The sequence below is a fragment of the Phyllostomus hastatus genome, unplaced genomic scaffold, assembly GCF_019186645.2.
Source record: "Phyllostomus hastatus isolate PE091 unplaced genomic scaffold, TTU_PhHast_1.1 phas_contig_254, whole genome shotgun sequence".
Classification (NCBI taxonomy): domain Eukaryota; kingdom Metazoa; phylum Chordata; class Mammalia; order Chiroptera; family Phyllostomidae; genus Phyllostomus; species Phyllostomus hastatus.
In genome coordinates, this window is record NW_025333810.1 from 989,073 (window position 1) to 1,011,003 (window position 21,931).

Genomic DNA, 21,931 nt, shown 5'->3' on the forward strand with positions numbered 1-21,931 from the left:
AACTCATGTGAAACGTTCTCTACCATCCCTTCTCCCTTTCCTAAATGACCAATCCTTCCTTTAACTTTACCTTTGTATTTTTTTATTATTTTACTTTATCACCCCCCCTTCCTTCCTTCCTTCCTTCCTTCCTTCCTTCCTTCCTTCCTTCCTTCCTTCTTTCTTCCCTTCCTATTTTGGAAGCTCATTCCTAATATACAGACACATCCTCAAAGGCAGAATCTGTATGTCTTATTTGCACTGCTCTCTTCAAAATCAACCCCAATGCCTGGAACAGAGTAGATAATCAATGGATATTTATTTGAAGAAAATTATGAATACTGTAAATTCTGGTGTGGTTAATTTCCCTCAAATTTCACTTTTGCTTAAGTCAAATTTTCAAGACAGATTTTGCCATGTGATTTGTGTAATTCTTCATTAAGCTCTCATGATTAATTTGGCTTCTTCTAAAAGCCCTTCTTTTTTTTGAACTCTATCTTTTCTTCATTCTCTCCCAGCTCCCACACCCTTCTTGTAAACCCACAAATAACCTGTGTGCCTTATACAACAAAGTGGTCCAGGATTCATGACTATTGTTTTAATGTTAGAAATTTCCTCTGAAAAACCTTGATATTAATATCAGCACATTTAATATTTAAACCTCCTTGTATTTTCATTTTTTCTGGCTCCATTCAATTGTGGCTACTTTCAATCCATTAAGATTTGGAGAAGGTTTTTGATTGCTTAGTGACACACGGTTTCTGTTGGTTTTGTTCAACATGGTAATATACTTTGGGGGAGGGTAGAAGTTTGAATTGGACTTAGACATGCCTTTAACTTTATGTACTTTGAGCCTACCTCCCAAAGTTCTGAGGTACAGTCATTATCCTCGTCTATAGTGTAAAACTCTATTTGTGTTAACTGTCTCAGAATTCTCAATTTCATGCTGTGAAATATGGGGGTTCTATTTTGTAACACTCCCTTTCTAGAACCTACTCTTTATTTTCAAAGAGAACAGGATTATAGTGGAAGAAAAGAATGAGGATAATAATGGCTCCATTTTTACAAGCACCCTGTCAGGCCTTTTGTGATGTAACCTCTGTCAGTTTCAGTAAAGGCAGGTGAGAGAGACCCAGGGGCTCCAGCCACACAAGGCTGCCCTACATGTCCCTACTGTTCTGTCTAACCCTAACTCTCCTCTAGTCTTTTCAAAAGGCAAGAAGAAAAAGGACATAAATAGTTCCTGTCTGTTGTACTGTAGACCAGATAGAATATATCAAAGAGAAAATTATACTTAGGGGATTTGGAAAACATTCATTATAAGTGGTCATGGAACAAACTGACATGGACTGGTGCAATGTGCTGGCCTTACAAGTAGATTTAAATATACAGGACAAAAGCAAGGACAAGCTGTATTGTGACCTTGACTTCCAGTCAGTTTCTTTAAATGATTTTTTTAACTTTCCACTACATTTTGGCATTAAAAATAGTGAAATCCTTTTCTAAAAAGAAACCAGTAAGTTAAGCATCATGTTGTATAAAAAATTACCTTCAAGGCATTTACAGTTTAATAGGGGAGGTATCAAACAAATATAACAAATTATAATATAATATTTAGTAACAACTGTCTTATAGTGAATGACTTAAAACACAGGCCCCCAACCCTCTGAAGCTGTTAGGAGCTGGGCTGTGAGGGAAGACCCCCACCTTAGCTCCCCCTCCTGTCTCTGCTCATCCCCTCCAAACAATCCAAAGCAGGTGAGCTGCAGTGGCAAACAAGTGAAGCTCACCAGAGCTCAGCCTCCTGCCCCCACTCCTGTCCACAGAAAATCCAGTCCCTGGTGCCAAAAAGGTTGGGGACCACTGACTTGAGGTACTCTAATTTTTGTGCCAATGGGTCCACATTTAATTTTTATAACTCTATCATTGTCCACATTTTACAAAGAAAGAAGCTGAGGCACAGAGAGATTAGGTAACTTTTCCATTCACAGTGGTGAATGATGGAATAGAATTTAACCCCAGTTTGGCTGCAGAGCATGTGTACTAGATGATCTTACTATTTTAGACAGTAATAAGAGATGGCATAGGCAGTACATGTTAAATGCATGTGTATTCCAGAGTGAGCAAAACGATGGCTTGGCTAAATCTATCCCTTTGATGTTTGGGCCACACTCTGTTTTGCCTATATGTTGTTTAGAAAACTTCCTGTATATTTTTAAAATTCTTAAAAATCATTACTAGTACTTAAAAACTGAGGTATTCTAGTATTTTATTGGGTTACCCCCAAAGTTTTTTTTTTTTTTTTTTTTGTTTTTTTTTTACACAAGATGGCTGTAGTAGCACCAAGTTGTCTTTAACTTCATTTGAAACAGTTTTGTTAGATTGTGACAGGGTCATCAGTGTGCATTTGAAAAAAATCAAAATTTGTGAATTTGTAGACATTTTAATATTGAAGATGGAAGAAAATATGCAACATTTTTAGCATATTACACTTGATCATTTTAAGAAAGGTAAAAATGCAACTGAAACACACAGAAAAAGGTTTGTGCAGTGTATGAAGAAGGTGCTGTGACTGATTGAATGTGTCAAAATTGGTTTGTGAAGTTTCCTGCTGGAGATTTCTTGCTGGATGCTGCTTCACAGTCCAGTAGACAAGTTGAAGTTGATAGCAACCAAATCAAGACATTAATTGAGAACAATCAATGTTATGCTATGGGGGAGATAGCCAACATACTCAAAACATCCAAATCAATAAAGTTATTGGTAAAAATGAAAAATGCATCTTTCATTTTATGGAAAAAACATACAGAGTTTTTGGCCAACCCAATATATAAATATTAAGATTTTGGCCTCTCCTGATATTTCAGGAGATTTGGATATCCCTTGCCCACAGTCTAATGAGGACAGATCATCTGCAGCTGAGCAACTGCTGTTCATTTTTGAAGTGGCATTGCTCTTCAGTTTGCCACAGTCTCCACCATTCCCTTTTATTCTCACACAAATGTGTGTCAGCTGCCATTTATAATTATGCTTCCATATTTTTTCTTGTGTTAGAGTTAGGAGGAAAATTATTTCTTGTACTCATGTCTATATCAAGTATGAGCAAAATGAAGAACAGACATAGATACCAAGCAATTACACCTATTCACTCGCTCATGTTATCCACTCTGCCCGGTTTGTGAAATTGAGGTTATAACTATGTAGGCTGTAACAGAAGGCTCACTTGCATAGGAAGTTCTCAAAATAAAAAAGAAATTTGCTTGGGTCTTAGAGAGTGGATAGGATTTTTGTAGATAGAACAAAGTATGTTAAGAAAGGTTGGAAGGTTAAATGGGTAAAAATCAAACTGCAATTTGTATACAAATAGATTCAATAACAAAATAAGCATTACTCATTTATTGATTGGAATAATTTGTGATGGTCTTGTTGGCTTCTGAGATTGAAATGAATGAAATGCATAAACAAATCTGAGAATGTTTTAATGGAAGTACCAATCATGTTTTCTCTTTCTCTTTGACCTTGTCTCCAACACAAATAGACACACGTGCACACACACACTCTCAGATATACACACAAACATAGAGATATGCACAAACACACATGCACAAACATACATACATATACATGCTGGTTTTGCCTTTGAATTATTCAATGGTTTTAGGCAACAAGGTGAGACATAATGTTGACACAACTGCCTCAGTAAATGAATTACAAGACCATAGTTTATCAAAAGATGCAGGTAACTGCATTAGAAATATTATTCTCCCTCAGGCAGACACTTATATCCTCAGGGTCATAAGATCAGTAGGGACTAAGAGAAGAGCCATGAGTGCCTTTCGGATAGAATTGACAAGTGACCACATTCATGTGATTGCCAGCCAGCTGACGTCTGTCTTTCTAGATTTCCCACAAGGCCTTCAGTTGGCATCTTATCTCCACTAGCCCGAATGCAGCCTCCCCCAACCCTTGTTCCAAATGGAAAAAAATAAACATTAAAAGAAATGGTTTGAAATAGGTTATAACTTGGCATCTTTCAGAATCAGCTTGAGTGCATCTGACTGAAGCTTCTTCATGCACAGTGAGCCTCACTGAGCATCGGTTTGCTACACTTCACTGTACTAGACATAGTTCTCAATGCAGTAGTCCATCCCAATTTATCTTATGCCAAGAAAATGAGTATTGCTTAAACTCCAGGGGCACAATTTCCTTTTTTATGTATTGTCTTGAAAGAAAATATTTCCAAATAAAAAACAAATATTTAAATCCCCCAGTCTTTCCTCCTTTTCCTTATTTTTAAAAGATTAGATATTAGAGCAAAATAATTTGTGGTAACTGTGCAAATTCTTGAGATGTAGCCTGGCTAAACTACTTTTGTCCAGTACATAAAGTAATTCTTAATAAACTGCTTGAAGCAAAATAGGAATTTCACAGGTGTTAAGTATATTTTTCTCTCTCCTGATATAACTGCTGATTTCAAACATGTAGATTTGGGACCATGAACAATAAAATTACTGTCCTGCAGGTGTATAATAATAAATAAACATTAAAGATTGAAAGTATATGAAAGACGCATGCAAAACCAAGTGATAACCAGATTTTAGAATTGAGAAAAGTCATAGCATTTGCCTCAGTGGAAAAGTGCCTAAACATTTTGGGATTTTCTCCTATAGACACTAACTTCCATCTTAAGAGACTTCCTTTCCTTCTCTCTCCCTCCTTTTCTCCTTCTTTTGCCTATCACTTCCTTTCTCTATAAATTGAACACCTACTCTGTGCCAGTTACTATACCAGGTGCTGAGACACAAACTCCCTATATTAGTCTGCTAGGACTGCCATAAAAATACCACAGATTGGGTGGTTTTAACAACAGAAATTTATTTTCTCATTGTTCTGGAGGTTAGAAATTCAAGAGGGAGGAGTTGGCAGATTTAGTTTCTGCTGATGACTCTTTCCTTGGCTTGGAGATGGGCCATCTTGGTAATCTATTCTCACATGGTCTTTTCTCTGTGCACTTGCATCCCTGGGCTCTCTTCCTTTTATAAGGACACAGTCATATAGAGTCAGGGGCTCAACCCTATAAACTTATTTAAAGTTAATTACATCTTAAAGCCTCTTTGTCCAAATACAGTCACTTTCTAAGGTAGTGGGGGTTAGAATTTCAACATGTGAATTTTAGAGATGACACAGTTTAGTCTATAGGACACGCTACTACAAAGTCCCTGTTTTAGAGAGGCTGATGGTGTAATACAGGGATACAGCAAAGGAAACAAAAGTATGAGTCACTTGACAAAGGATAAATCACTTCATTTTTCAGTTCCTTTGTATTTTTCCTGTAAATGATGGGTTGAGGAAATAATGTCTAGGGTTCCTGACCGTTTTGGTGGTCCAAGTCTTTCTAGAAATTAAGCCTGAAACACGGGATGAAATAAAGATGGAGAATGGGAAGGGAGCATGAGTGAATGGCACCTGCTCCTTCCCTGGGGGTCACTAGTGGGACTATGATCATTCCCCTTCAGTTTTCTAAGAATGGGTCCCTGTCTTTCATGTATCACAGGGAGTTGATGACTCTTTTTAATCAGCCACCCACTAACTTTTCATTCTGAAAGAAGGAACTAAAATTTAACAAACTGAAAACAACTTTCTTCTTGGAGTAAGGCAGATAATTTTTTGCCTGGTTATAGGAACTGAGTCTCTGAAAAAATTGAAAAAACATATACCACTAATCAATAAAGTAACTTTCCCTTACTGTTATATCCAATGAACGCAAAGAAAACCCTTAGTGTTGCATATTCAGTGACAAACATATAAGGCTTGTTGCTATAACTTGTGATTCTTCTTTCTGAAAATGAATCTCCCTTTTTCCTCTTACCTTTTATCCAGTATGAAGTAATTTAAAAATCCATTAGCACATATTGCCATGTTAATTGGATGATATTCTTCAAGGTCAAGAGACTATCAATAGATATCGAATAGTGACTATAAATAAACTCATCACAGTAATTAGATTTGTCAATTAAAATTGGGAATGGCTGACTCTTTATGACAGGATTAAAGTGCATCACATTGGGAAAATAATTTTGCTTACCTAATAGATGAAGATTGGGTGATGATCTCATATGCAAGTTATACCCCATGAATGAAATAAGCTTCTAATTTTTTAAATAACAAATTCAGAAACTCCTGGAAGTGCCAATGTTGCTGAATTTTCTCTAAAGATATGAAAAAATTAAAACAAAGTGACAATTTCATCATTATTTATACCAAGAAGATATTCTAATAACAGTACTCTAATAACAATATCTAACATTTATTAAGTACTTCATCTGTACTATGTATAGCTTATGTACTAAAACTTTAATGTATTATCCCTTTTATTCCCCATAAAAGCCACATGAGGTATATAATTATCTTCTTTTTTTGCAGACAAACAATTTTCCAAGTTCATTCATACTTCTAATAAGTGCTAGAGTTTGATTAAAATTTAGGTCCATCTGACTGCAAACCCAACATTCTTGTCACCTCTCCACATGTGCATGACCAGATAAATCTTTCAATTAATTTCATTTTGTTCATTATTGTATCCAAGTGAGAAAGTGTCTGGTGGGAAAAAATGAATCTCTTATTGTTTTCAGTTTTAGTAAACTTGGAAAGGTTACTCCAAAAACAAGATTGCATAATTTATATATAGCTTTCCATAGTTTTTCACTTTTAATCTGGAAATTGTACAGTGTATAGAAGTTTGTGGTCATTATTTGCATTTGACTTTCATGGTGCCATACAGCTATACACTTTCATTGGTCTGAGAATGTCAAGGGTTCAGTGCATGGGACAGAAGTGTGACTGTCAATTCTTGATGCTGTGAGTCCGATACAGTCACTCAACAAAAACATTAAGTGCCAATTATGTGTCACAACCTAGCCTTGGTCTGGAAATAGAGCAGTGAAATCAGAAGACAAAACTTGATGAAATCAAAGAGCTTACATTCTAAGTGGAAGAAAGGCAGAACTAGCATGTGGTCTCAAATATGTCTGACCCCAAAGTATGCACTTTACTAGTAAGCTGTTGTGCCTTTTCATGTCTGCTGAGTCACATCTTTAAAAAAAACAGAAACAAAAGTGAACACATTTGGTGTTTTGTATGTCTATGTGTGTGTGTGAAGGTTTTGGGGTGTGTAGAATGTGTGGGTAACAGTTGGGGAACCCCTATGTCCATCATAGTTTATCAAAGTAACACAGTAACTGCAGACATCTGATAGCATGATACAGCAAGGGGTGCTTCCTACTTTCTTGTTGTTGTGGGACTTGAATGAAACTTTGCTCACAAGAGGTCACTCACATTGGGTTACATGCCAGTCAAAGGATGAAGCTTTACTTTCATATTTGCTTTACTACTACTTAAGGGTACAGATTGCACATTCCCCAGCCCTGTCCTGGTCTCATAAACCCTATCTTTGAGGTTGGCACCAGAAAGATTCTAGAAGCAATGAATAAGGCTAGGTCTATAATGTTTGGTGATACACTTCATAGTCTCAGAAATACTACAGAATTGATAATAGAGTTATATCTAATAGATATCAGAAGATTAAGTTAATGTTTTAAGATGAGTTGCAAGTATAATTGAATTAAAGGTCATATTTTAGGAGTTTTAAGTAGTTCTTGCTGATAGGAGGGAGTGATGTTTAGAAAACTCTGCCCTTTATGTTAGTAGACATGTGACATGTCCTTAATCCAGCAATGAAAACATCCATATTGTTTTATGCTGAGTTTAGCAGGAAGGTTATGTGATACCTTGGCCCGCCCTTTTTATTTATACAGCGTATCTTTCTCTTTCTGCTGCTCTCCTTGACTATTTAAATATTTGTACCAGTGTATGTATTCTGTTATAAACAGCAGTTTGAACCTATGAAATCTTACTGGTTTTTTGAAGCAAGAAATTCAGGGGTGAGATGCCCAGAGCTGGTACAGCAACTGAAGTACGTCACCAGAAACTTGGTTGTTTTCCATCTTCCCACCCTTCAATGTGTAGGCCTTTGTCCTTATGCTTACTGACTCAGGGTCAGAAGATGGCAGCTGAACCTACAGGGAGAGAGTATGTTTTCCTCTTGAAGAAGCCAGTGAGCAAAAGAACTAGTAGGCTAATTCCTCCCAGGCTTTGCATTCATATTAAAATTCTTTAGGAACTTCTGCCTACTTCTCATGGCCTGAACAGATGTGGCCACATCCAACTCCAAGTTAAACTGGAAGATGGGACATTTTTGCTTTCTAGCTGCAATAGTAAGGTGGGCAAAGACAGAGAGTCTCATGGAGGGGACACAATCCACAGAAGGCTATAGAACCTTCTCATCCTATTTTTTCTTAAATTTCTGTGAACTATTTATCATTATAAGAGTATTAGATGGAGTGGGAGAGTATGGTGGGGGGAAATGGAAACAACTTTATTTGAATAACAAAAATATCATGAAAAAATAATAAAATATTTGTTAACTATTAAAAAATAAAAAAGAATTAGAGACTTGTTAAAGAATATTTGGAAAAGAGCAAAGAATAAAAAAATGTGCATCATTTTAACATCCTAAGTAGTCACTATAAATATTTTAGCTTGCATCTTCAGAAAACAAAGGCTGGGCACTTAGTGTGTTCATTGGTGTTAGGGTGTTGCTGCTGTTACTCTAGGTGGAGAGAGGTAGGTGATACACCCACACACATGCACAGAGTACATCTATATTTACTTCATCAGATATCTGTATATTACAAAATCAGTGCATCCACACTGATATATTTAATTCCAGTCCCACATCATAGGGTTCGTTTCAGTTTTCTTTTCTGTATTCGTTAGCTCTTTCTCCTTTGTGAGAAACATGGCTCCCTTTAGCCTAGATGTAATTACTTATTTCATCAATCTCTCTGTAACCAAAGTCCTGTCTCATTACTTTCTCCTCCTACCCCTCTTAATGTCTTCTTAACTATGCCCAGGCTTCACCCTTAGGTGGACATTATTGCCTGTTCTCACTTGAGTTCAGACAGCTTTGCTGGGCTGCCTTTTTGCACCTACTCCCTCCCTGCTTCTGAGAGGAAGCCCTGCTCACCCACAAGTGCTCCAGCTTCTTACTGGCCCAGCATACCACTGCACCCCTATGCTGGCACCTGCCTTGCTTGGCAGCTGTTAAATTTCAGTCAGACTGAATTTTGCAAAAAAAAAAGGAGGGAAGAAGGACATAAAAAAGAAATTATTTGCTTTTTAAATTTTCTGATGTTTTCTGATGTTAGATATCTTACATTTTCTTTAAGTAAATAGTTCAATCTTTTTTGATTATTTATTATATTACTTTTATGTTTAAAATGTGATGCCCCATAAAGATATTGAAAATATATTTTTAAGTTCTTTTGTGTTTAATTAACCAATTAGACATCTATTTTGTCATTTAATGTGGGGGAGGATCTAAGCTAATTTTTTCCTTATTTACACAATACCACCTTCCTTTTTTATTTTTCTAATTTTCACTTTCTGTGGCTTCCCCTATCCCTTTGGTTATCATTTCCTTCTACTTGTATTCACTTTCCTCTTTGCACCTCTCTCTGTTTCTATACTCCCTCAAATCCTGCCACCGAAGATCAAACATGCCAACTCTGCTCTACAATGAATGTCCTTTGCTTTCCCTCCCACCATCCTCTGAATGCTCTCTCCTACCACCTGAGTAATTTGGCAGCTAGGCAACCAGGCTACGTCATTCTCAGTAGTGAATGCCAAATGAACAGCAGATTTGTAAGGCTCCTCCTAACAAAGTTTAAGGAAAAGGGAGCCCTCTAATTCTCTAAGATCTTTCAGCTCTAGTTTTCGATCTGCATCTGAAGTCGGCAATATTAATTTTTGTTTTCCTATGCATTGACTATCTTACCTTAGGCAATGTGTGACTCGCTACTCTAATAGATCTACTCTTGGGCACACTGTTCAGAAAAGATTTTTCACAGTATCTAGGTCAAATATTTTACCTGTTGCAGAAGGTTCAGTTAGAGGTTCCAGAAACATCCCAGGTTAGCTCTTTCAATCTTCCTTGTTCTTTCACTCCTCTTTCCCAGGTAAGTGGAACATTGAAATAACCACAGATGTGAACTGCTGCACGTTTACATCTCAATATGATTCCATGAAAAGAACAATTGCTCAACAAACAACAAGGGCTGGTGAGGTTGTGGAGAAAAGGGAACCCTTTTACACTATTGGTGGGAATGCAGACTGGTGCAGGCACTGTGAATGGTATGGAACAGTATGGAATTTCCTCAGAAAAGTGAAAATGGAACTGTCTTTTGAGCTAGTGATCCCACTACTGGGACTATACCCTAAGGATCCTGAATCACCAGTTCACAATAACCTATGCACCCCAATGTTCACAGCAGCATTATTTACAATAGCCAAGTTCTGGAAACAGCCTAAGTGCCTGTCAATAAATGAGTGGATAAAAAAAACTATGGTACATTTACACAATGGAATACTACACAACAGAAAGAAAGAAGGAACTCCTACTTTTTGCAATAGCATGGATGGAACTGGAGAGCATTAAACTAAGTGAAATAAGCCAAGCCACGAAAGACAAATACCATATGATCTCACCTATAAGTGGAACCTAATCAGCAAAACAAATGAGCAAAATAGAACCAGAGACTTGGAAACAAAGAACAAACTGAGTGACCAGAGGGGAGAGGGATAACGGGAAAAGAACGGGAAGGGGCAAGCAAAGGAACATGAATAGAGGACTCATAGGCATGGACAATGGGGGGTGATTGACCCTGGGAGTGGGGGGATGGGATGGGGGAGAGCAATGGGAAAACTAACTGAACAACAATAAATAAAAAAAAGTTCTTAATGATATTGGAGAAGTGTTTATATTAAATAAAAAAGCATGATACTAAATTTAAAAAAAGAACACTTACTCATTTCACTACTGCAGATTTTGTGTTATTCTAGCATTTACACTTTCTAGTATATTTCCGGGCTTTAAAATTCTATGGCATAATTATCAGACCACAATTTACAATAAAAGAGGATTAAGGAACTAAAGAGATAATGAAGAGGTTTAAAGAAAGTGAGTGGGAAGGACTAAAGGACAGTGAGCAGTTTTCCTCTTCTCTTGATTTCCCAGTGAATGTACTTGTAAGGAACTTTTCATTTGTTTTAGAAAGATGCTTATGTCCTGAGGGAAGTCAGAGAAAGCCTTAAAATGATGTAGTTACAATTAGGACATGGTTGGAGATGGAGGGTGGAGAGAGAGTGTATAGCATGTTTGTGAGCTGAGTGATTTTCGAAAACTATCTTCAAGGTGAAAGTAATAAGCTCACCCCTTGCCAGTCTTTCTGGAACTTACAGTCAACTTCATTATGTAAGGAAGCGGTGGCGTGGATAATTAAGCAAAGAGTGGATAGTTCCCTATATTTTTCTATTAATGTGGGTAAGGGGGTGGTTGGTTCAGATTGTTTAATAGACAGAGGAGACAGTCCTTTTCTCCTCTAACTTTCAATATTCCGTCCTTCTCCTCATTTTAAGCTGTAACTTTTTCTCATTTCACAGAAGTATTATTTTACAGAAGTAACCAGAAGAGCATTTCTCTATCTTCCTACCATCACATTATTCAAACCCTTTAACCTAAGCTCATAAATTCACCCTCTACCCTTCACTAGGATAAAATGTATCTGTCTGGTTATGGCAACACTCTCCATCTCCCTCCTACCCCTAGCATTTGCTTTTAAGACTCTCTTCCTTCTGGTTAATCAAAGGCATTGCTCTAGAATTCTTTTCTGTCTTGCTTTACCATTTCTTGCTTTTTACCAGATCATTTTAATGAATAAACATATAAGCTTCTTCCTATCTTAAAACATAATAACAAGACCCCTAAAGTTTCCTTTATTCAATTTATTTGTTTTTGTTTAGAGCAAAACTCCTGGAAAGGGCTGTTCTGTAATACTGTATCCCCCAGGGCCCTCTTATCTCAGAGCCCACTTCATGACCTTGAAATGGCTCCCATAAGTTGTACCTGACCGTTATGTGGCTACATAGAATGGTCAATTCTCAGACCTTGTCTTACTTAACCTCTCAGTGTCATTTTACACAGTTCAACACTTCCTCGTCTCCTGAAACGCTTTCTTTAACTGATTTCTAGGATTCCACTTTATTTTGGTCTCCTATATTGCTAAGAGATTCCTCCTTAGCCTTTCCTCACTGCCCTAATGTTTAAGTTTGGAGTACAGTTCCCTGTTCTTTTCATTCTTGTGGTTGTGAATAGTATGTCTATGCCAAGGCCTTCTTTATCCATATATAGATAGCTTGCTTTTCTTGTTTGTTTTACTTTCTTGAGGTTCTTGATCAAATATTGGGTTTCCAATCGGGTCATCCCACCAGCCTATGAAAGTGTGAGCCCCCATCACTCCTCATTGCCTGGTATTCCTTTATTTTTTTCTTCAGCCCTAAACAACATCTGGCATGTGGTATATTTACTTGCTAAAATTTAAATGACAATGTAAACTGACTGAATCTGGGTTTTTCCTCTGTTCAGTCATGTCAGATAGAATACCACCTATCATATAATAAGCACTGAGTAACTATTTATTGAATGAATGGATGACTGCATGGTAAAAGGAATGAGCAGCTTCTTATTTTGCTCAAAAGTTGTAAGGGCTGGAGTTCTATGGTGCTTGGGTGGTGGAGTTGAAAGATGGAGAAGGAAATGGATATGGGAAAAGAGTGGGACCAGAGCTCTGGTGTCAGCTGGTTGGCACCAAAGGCCTTGGAAGGGAATTTTAGTTCTGTTTGAGCGATGATGAAGTTGATTTACACAGCATGGAGATGGGTGATGGGTATTATTAGGCATCAGAGTGACCATTTAAGGTATCTTCATGTGGTGGTGGCCAGCCCCAGAATTGTTTGGTCAGTAGAAAAACAAACTTGAGTGTACTAGGTAGGAGACATTATTTTCAGGACTGACTGGCCCTATCAGTTCTTGAAGTCAATTTGTCACAAACTGTAATTTCTTTAATAATATGTTTTTTTAAGGTAAAGACTAATGTTCTTTTCTTAAGAAGTGTCTTTAGCTTACAAAGAGAAGCAAGAGAAAGAATAACATTATGTATATGAAAATCAGCAGCTGCAATGTGAGGAAAATAAGGCAATGAGATTTTAAAATTAAAATATCTTAATTTCAAACCTCCTGTCTCTTGTATTAAGAAAAAAAGTTCTCTAAGGCAACAAGGAATAGCTATAAAAGCTCAAAATCTTTTTTAATCTTAGCTCTACCACAAAAGTAATGAAATAGCAAAATGGGAAATTACTTATGTTTTCATTACTTTACATTCTTTTTTTAAAAAAGATTTTATTTATTTATTTTTAGAGAGGGAAGGGAGGGAGATAGAGAGAGAGAGAAACATCAATGTGCAGTTGCTGGGGTCATGGCCTGCAACCCAGGCATGTACCCTGACTGGGAATCAAACCTGCAACACTTTGGTTCGCAGCCCGCGCTCAATCCACTGAGCTACGCCAGCCAGGGCTACTTTACATTCTTTATTTGAATATTGAGGATACTGGACTGAAGTAGAGTTAGCAAATATATATCATCTTTTGTGCCAGCTGCGATCAGTTGGTGAGGACATTCTGAAGTGCTATGCAGATAAGCATTGGAGACTACACCTGGGCTCACCAGAACCAAAAGCTGAATTGATTTGTGCTGTCTGCCTTAGATTTAGGAGACAAGAATGGCAGCATGTGTGACTGTGTCTTTATTATCCTGGACTATGCAGGCTGTAAGGTAGTTTTCAGTTCTAAAATTCTATCCTTAGGAATAGTAGGTTATGTTTAGTCTTTGCAATAAAGGTACTTACAAAATTTGATGTGTAAGATATTAAAACATTAATTCAGTGTATGTTTTTGGACAATCTGAATATGTTTCATAACCATTTATTCTAAAGGTACTATGATTTATATATTACTCATAATAGTTTTACATTGTGTACTTAGTGCAACATAATATGTGTATGTAAGCAACATATGGAAATAGTACTGGTATTTTGCATGAAAAGTCAAGTTAGCATCAATGAATATAATTCACTTAAATTAGATTTCAGTTTAATTTATAATAATCTTGCATTTTTACCCACTGGCTCTGCCTCATAATAAGCCCATAGGAAATACTATTTTAACACCCAGGAAATGAAGCTTTTTAACTGCAACCTTTCTGAATTGTTATAGGAATTTCTAGAATTAAGTCATGCTGTTTCAGTTAAAAGAAACATAAGGGTGAGACATGAGGAAGAATATCTATAAATATTTAGAGTTAATTACACTTTAAACATGAAAACTTAATTACAAAGAACTGTGGTCTTCTTCAATTTGTATTTTTAGAGCAATTTTTCCCTGGACCCACCCCCAACATGCCACATGGAAGAAATTGGAAATTTGGGGTCAAGAATATGGATCTGATATAGTTTAATCTATTTTCAAAGAAAGCACCAAAATACAATACAATTACATAACCAGCTGAAAAATGTTATATTTTGCATATTTTATTGCCATTTACTAACCTAAGTGATCACAGGAAGGAAATAGTCTGTGGAAGTAAGTGTGTAATGTTCTTCATGTAACTACTAAATGTGTCTTACTCATCCTCAAACTTCACACTGAATTTGCCAAGTTAAGTTCTTACAGTTTTTGAATAGAAATAATTTAAATAGGTCTTTAGATAAATGTACTTTGAAATACATTATTTCATGTGTAATTAGCTTAGAGTTATGTGTGGTATTTGAATGATCTGAACACATTTTCTCTAATTTCTGATCTTTGATATATAATCAAAGATATTTTTCTAATTACTGAAAAATGACATTTAGAAATCATCTAGTTCAAATTTTTCATTTTCCTTTCCTCTCCTTTCTTTTACTTTAGAGTTGATAATTTCTATATTCATCTTGGTCATTTTTTGGCTTTCCTATCTATGTTATTATTTTTTAAAATATTTTTTATTGTTGTTCAAGTACAGTTTTCTCCATTTCCCTCCACCACTCCCCCCAACCACAGCCATTCCCACTCCCCACCCTTGATCCTACCCCTCTTTGATTTTGTCCATGGGTCTTTTATACATTTTCCTGAAAACCCTTCCCCCTTTCCCCCCACTATCCTATCCCAAGTCCCCTCTATTTTATTATTTTTTTGAAGAAATACAATGAAACAAGCCAGATCCCTTTTTTTAGATAACGCTTAGTGTCAGCCAAACATCTGGTTCAAAGTGGAATGTCTGTTAAATTAACCCAACTGTGCCTTGCTTTCACACCCTGATCAAATTGTCTGATTTTTGCCAGACTGGACTGATGGTTTACCACTTAGACTGTCCAATTTAGTCCTTTTAGTAAACTGATTTGATTAACTGGGTTCATATTCCCCACATCACTATAATCTCTAATTGCCCCAAGGTATCTGTGGTGTGCAAGCGGCTCAGGGCCCAAGGTTTTTTTTTATTTTGTTTTGCTTTTAACAAAACAGGCATTTCCTGCTGGCTGGGTCCACATTATGTTCATCTTCCAGCATCTTGGACAGTATTTCTTCCCAGTAGGCTCTCAGTATTTGGTTTTTCAATCTCTCCGTATTCTTTTATTCTGTTTACTTGAGATAGAGGTGAGACATTTTACCATAAATTAAGGCCTGTGGTTCTCATATAAATTCCTTTGGTGTCTTAGTTAAATCACTTTGGATGTTCTTCTCAGAGCTTCTAAAGTCTTCCCAAATTTCCACCAGCTTTCAAGATTTCTTTGTCTTCTAATTAATTAATTAATTAATTAACTTTATTGTTGTTCAACTACAGTTGTCTCCATTTTCTTGCCATGATTTTTCCCTGACCTACTTACCCTCACCTCCCTCCCTCAATCTTATCCCCTTTGGCTTTGTGTATGGGTCCTTTGTACATGTTCCTTGATGACCCTTTCCCTTCTTTCCTTCGTTATCCCCTTCCTCCCTCCCCTCTGGTCACTGTTAGTTTGTTCTTAACTTCAGTGTCTCTGGTTATATTTTGCTTGCTTGTTTTATTGATTAGGTTCATGTTATAGGGGCCGCATCTGGTACCTGAGATGCATTCAGTAGTTGCAAGTACTCCATTTTTTTTCATTTTTCAGAATTATTAAATCTCCAAAATTATTTTTCATTGAGTATTACTCATACGCTTACAGATAAAAATTTCTGAATAAAGCATACTTTAGGAAGATATACATAACACAACCCCAAATCTCCTTTTGTCAACAATGAACCATTACAGAGGAAAGAAGAGAATGCTGGTGTTTAAGAATACCAAGTTCGAATCTTGTAGTCCCCATTGGGAATTAAAAACTGAATATAGGCAAGTATTTTACACATGAGGAAATGAAATCAAAGAAAGATCCAGTAAGTTGTCAAAGATGTACACTCATTAGTGACTAAAGCATCCCCTGCCTCTATTTCTTATTGACTTCACTGTTCTGAGAGGTGAATACTAAGTTCCTCAGGTAGTCACACCTTTCCATCTCTATTCCTGGTCTTTCTTCCATCTGGAGTAGATTGTCAATGAACAGATCCTGCTAAACCTTACATCACAGGTGGCAAAAACACAAGGCCATAGGCTGAATCTGACCCTCCACCTCATTTCTACCTGGCGACAGTGCGGAGCTCCTTGCCCCTAGTTAAGGAGTAGTTACATTTACAGAGTCCTAAAATTACATTTGGCCCTTTGAAGGCAACCACTGGGTTCCTGTGGATGGCCCCCAGTGAAAACAAGTTTGACAGCCCTGCCTTATGTTCATGAAACAATTAAAAGGGAAACAGTGAAAGATGCCGCTGAGCTCAGGTGGTTAATGTGGTGGAGACTGGGTATGGGTGAATAGTGAGTGCTTAAATGTGGAAGATTTCTTATACTATGTTTAATATTTTCAAAGTTAAAAAACCCTTCAAGTTACATGGGCTTTTAGAGCAAAGACTAACCATCCCGTAATCATCAACACTCCCCAGCAATTGTTTGCTTCCTTATTCTGTTACACAGGAGTGCTTTCCAATTTAAGGTACTTAAGCTGTCAGAAATATCAGAAAGAGCTTTGCACTTTAAGCAATCTTCCCAAACCCCTCTCCAGTGGACACATAGCGAGAGCAATTTTGAAGCAATCCTTGTTTTGCCTTCCCATTGTCCTTTCAGCCCAAATGTAGCTTTCAGCTAATTAGCTCTTCCTGACATCACAATGGGAGTTCTAAGGTGCTCTACCTTATAGAGGTGAATCAGGGCAGGTCACATAACTCTGGCATTGCTGGCATTTATTTGTGACATCCATATTTTGTTTAGCTACTTGACACCTAACATTTTAGTTGCCCAAATGCTCACAATTTCAAGGTTGCAGTGAACTGAAACTTAACCATTTTAACTTTAGGTCAGACTCTCCTTCTGCCTCCTATCCTTAGGTATTACCAGTCCCAAGTCATAATAAAATTCATTTTTATTTTGATTTTTAAAAATGTGAACAAATATTGCATGTCAGGACACAATCACTGGCATTCTTTCTATAGACACATTAGTTAAAGTTTAAAAGACAATGGAAGAATAAGAACCCCCTCAATATTTTCAGCGTAGAGTATGCTTTGGGAGGCAGCAAATCACAGGGCCTTGCTCTGCTAGACTTTCAGAGAGAAATGAAGCCAATTAATGTGCAATTACCGGCATCAGTGCTTTGTTTGAAGGGTCTTTTACAATGAAACTTTTTAACAGGGTATTTGTAGGCATCTGCTTCATGTACCTTAGCAACAACATAGCCAGCATTTGCTAAGATCTTCCAAGCTCTCACAGCTTTACACAAAAGGACATATTGGCAATTCCATTTTCTATGTAATAGGCAGACTATGCAAAATACTGAGCTAGAATTCAGCATTGTTGTAGAAATGTTCAATGTCACCAGAGCGATTGACTAGTTCCACCTGCTCTCAGACATTTGGAGAAGCAAAACATATGTACCTTAATAGCAAAATGTAGGCTTAATGAACGTGCAGGCATTGTTATACCAAATGCAACAATCGACATGATGGCAAGCTACTTAAGAACATGTCACAATGTTTGGTTTTTAAGAGGTTTGCCTTTGGCAGTGTTTCAGAGAAGAATGTGTTCCTTACATTTGCAGTCCTGGGAGCCAATAATAAAATGTTCCGCATATGAAGCTGGTATTTATTTTAAATTGCTATGTCAATATTTTTGTTTAAAAGCAGGTTTGATTCCCTGTGTGGACTTTGTTGAAGGCTTCTATCACTGTTTTTTTATTTGAGTTTGATTTAGCTTCCTTTCCCCCTGATTTTGTGTTTTGCAGAATGGCTTTCATGAAAGCCTTCTGATTGGGGGGGGAGGTGGGGAGAAAGTTGCTCTGTGAATTTCAAAGCCCAGAAAACGTAAAAAGAAGCAAACACTTGCTGAAGGCATCAGAGAAGTGACTGCAATCAAGCAGCGTGTTGGTTTTGTGACCTTGAAGCTTCTCAGAATAGCTGCTGCATTTGGAATAATGGAAGCCCTGGATTCAAATGCCTCAGGATGACCTCATCATGAGCAGCCTCCTTCCTCCTCCTGACATGTTTCCAGGCTTTATGCCAATGTTTAGTCCGTTAGCAAGAATCCAGAAAATCAGGCTTTTGTTTTCAAAAATACGAAATAAAGGCAGCCATTATGGAATATCACATAACTGATTTAATCCTAATGTGATGTCAAAACAAATTTCCCCAGCAGTTGAGAGAATGTTTATCTACCACAGATACAATTGCTTTGTGGATGCTCTTCCAATAAATTGTTGGGCAATTCTCATGAACTCTCGCAATTTTCCATTTCCAGGCACATTTCTGTGGGGTAATTAAAATGGTCCTTTTATAATGGCAGTATGAAACAGTATGCGTCATCTATACACACTGAGCTGAAAAATTTTGTATTCATAAATTAAATTAGACATTTTGAAAGGCTAATGCAAAAAGCTACTTTGCTCTTGGTAATCAATAAGGAAAAAAGGATTTCAGGTAATTAAAATCTGTGAAGTGAACATTTCTCATTTGGGAACTATTAAAAAGAATGTAAGCAGACAGAAGCAAGAGATAAATATGGAAAACAAGTGCTTCAAAGTGTTTGTTATTTGTTGGCAAGGGAATGTAACAACATATATTCTGAGGTCTGAAATAATGTTATTCCAGATAGCATAACAAATTATAAAATCTGTATATAAGTATGTGTGTACATTACTTAATTTAAGCATTCCATTGAGATTTTAAAATATGACTATCCTGTATGTTGAGCTCCAGTTTAGTAATTACAGGGGGCTTCCTTACTCAGAGTTTGACCTGGGAATTCTCAGTAACAGTTTGCATTATGCATTATGGGTGCTTGGTTAGAAAGAAAGAAGTTCAGGTCCCTCCTGGCTTACTGAGTGATAATCTGCAATTTAATGAGATTACCCAGGTGATTTAAAGTTTGAGAATATTTAAAGCTTGGATGATTATCCCATAGTAAGGTGGGTTGACTCTGAAAAAAAAATCATTCATTTTTTTAGACTCAAATCGGTAGTGTTTTCTTGGGTAAATATGAGGACAGTAACTAGAATTCAGAACTTGGAAATTTAGAATTTGAAATATCTGAATACATGTCCTCCTTTGATGGTTAAGTTTATGTATCCACCTGACAGGGCTAAGGATTTCCCAGATAAGTGGTATAATGTTATTTCTGAATGTGTCTGTAAGGGTATTTTTGAAAGAGATTAGTAGTATTTGAATCACTTCACTGAAAGCATATATGGCTCTTCCTAGTGTGGGTGGGCATCATCCAATCCACTGAAGACCCAAATAGAACAAAAAGGCAAAGAATGAATTTGCTTTCTCTAGTTATGCTGAGATATCCATCTTCTCCCATCCTTGGACACTGGACATGAGCTCCTGGTTTAGGGCTTCGGGGCTCAGATTGGGACTTACACCATCAGCTCCCTCCTCCAGGCACCCCCCTTTCCTCCAAGAGGGTCAGTCCTTTGGTTAATTGTCTGCTTATGATTCCTGCTTCCCTCATTTAACCTTTTGGTATCAGGCACATGGATTCTATTAGATACAATATGCTAGAATATAAAATTTATGTTGTTTTTTATTCAGTTTTCATATAGCTCTTAGAACATTGAAATAGTATATGTTTAATTTCAGTTTTGACATAGAGTTGTAAAGGTGTATTGTTTTTATGATTAAAATAACTTAATTTGGTAAGGATATACATATACATATATATCTATCTATCTTATATATATACATATATATTTTATATATATCCTTGAAATATATATGCACACAAACACACACATACATTCATATATACATACATACACACATAGTGGTTTTTTTTTTCAATGAAGAGTAAGGCCCTGTGTTGTGTGCTGTGTAGCATAAGGATAGATTATAAAAGACATGGTCTAGGGCACCTAGTGTATATAACTTAATACAGGTAGGCCGGTATATAAGTGCTCTGAAAGCAGAAGTGACAAGAAGGGCAGCAGGTGCTCAGAGCAGAAAGAAATCTTCTGGCTGATAGTCAGGAAAAGGCTCAAAGAAGCAGCAGCATCTGAATAGAACTGAAATGGGATAGGGGAAAGGTATCCCAGCCCAGAGCGTAGCAAGGGCACAGTTACTAAAACAGATTGATATAAGATGTACCCAAAACTATAATGGATATTTAGGTGAAGTTGAATATTTGTCAAGGCAAATGGTGGGAGACAAAGAAATCTGAACACAATGTACTAAGCAAATGAAGTGGATCTCTGGAAGGAGCATATTGTTAGTGACAAAAATGGGAGAAAAATAGAAAACTTTGTGCTTGAATGCCCAGCTACTAAAGGCTGGCCACAAAAAGATTATACTTAGCAATGAAGGAGTGTATATGAATTGTTTGTCTAAGCAAGATTTCTTATCCAGAGAGACAAAGGACACAGAAATGAGTGACACCCTTAAGTGATAGGCAGCCACATAGCACATAGAAAAGATGATACATGGATCTCATAGACTGAGAATCCAGTGAATCCATTGACTAAACTTTGCAGTTCAGGACAGATGAATCAAAGTGTTTGGGTGTCATGAACAAGAAGTGAACAGATGAGACAGGGGTGAATGGAGAATAGTTTAGTGGCACAAACACTGACCCAGCACTTAAGACAGGGACCATAATACAATTTCTGTCCTAAATCACTGTGTGACTTTTGGTAAGTTATGTCAGCTACCACGGCTTCAGTGTTTTCATCTGTAAAATGAGGATACTCTCTATTCTTGGCCAATGTGAGCACAATATGCCTTATTCTCTAGTTCTTTTGAAACTCACAATCAACAAGCAAATTTCAAGTAGGAAACTGTGTTAATCTAATGGGATGAAGTGAGCAATTTAAATATTTTTCTGAATATCAAATTTTAAAATTATAAAAATTTTGTTGAATCTTCTTTCCAGATCTTTACTTACATGGAACCATTGTTGGATGCTCAGGTAGTAGTGCTGGCAGTGCAGTTTGAGAAGAAGCTCCTGTGGGCCCGACACTCCTGTTCTCACCTTGTTAACCCCTGGACTGCTGGGGGGATCAGAGCAGGGCTGGAGTGAGAAACTAGAACTGGGGACACCCCAAGGTGGTTTTGTAGAATAGGACATGATGTTGGGGTTCAACAAAAATATTCAACCCTTATCTTATGCCTCAGTCCCTGACGCTTAAACTTCAAGTCACGTATTTTTGGGGTTTATCACTGAGGAAGATCTGACAACAATTTGTGATTATAACTTTTGCTCCCTAGTGCTTCACAGTCAATGTACTCACTGCATGGACTGTCTGCCAATCAAGTAATATATCTCAGTGAAACATTTAAAAAAATTTGATGGTTGTAATCACATCACATTACAATATTCTGCACAGTTGTACTCTGGAAAGAAAACTGC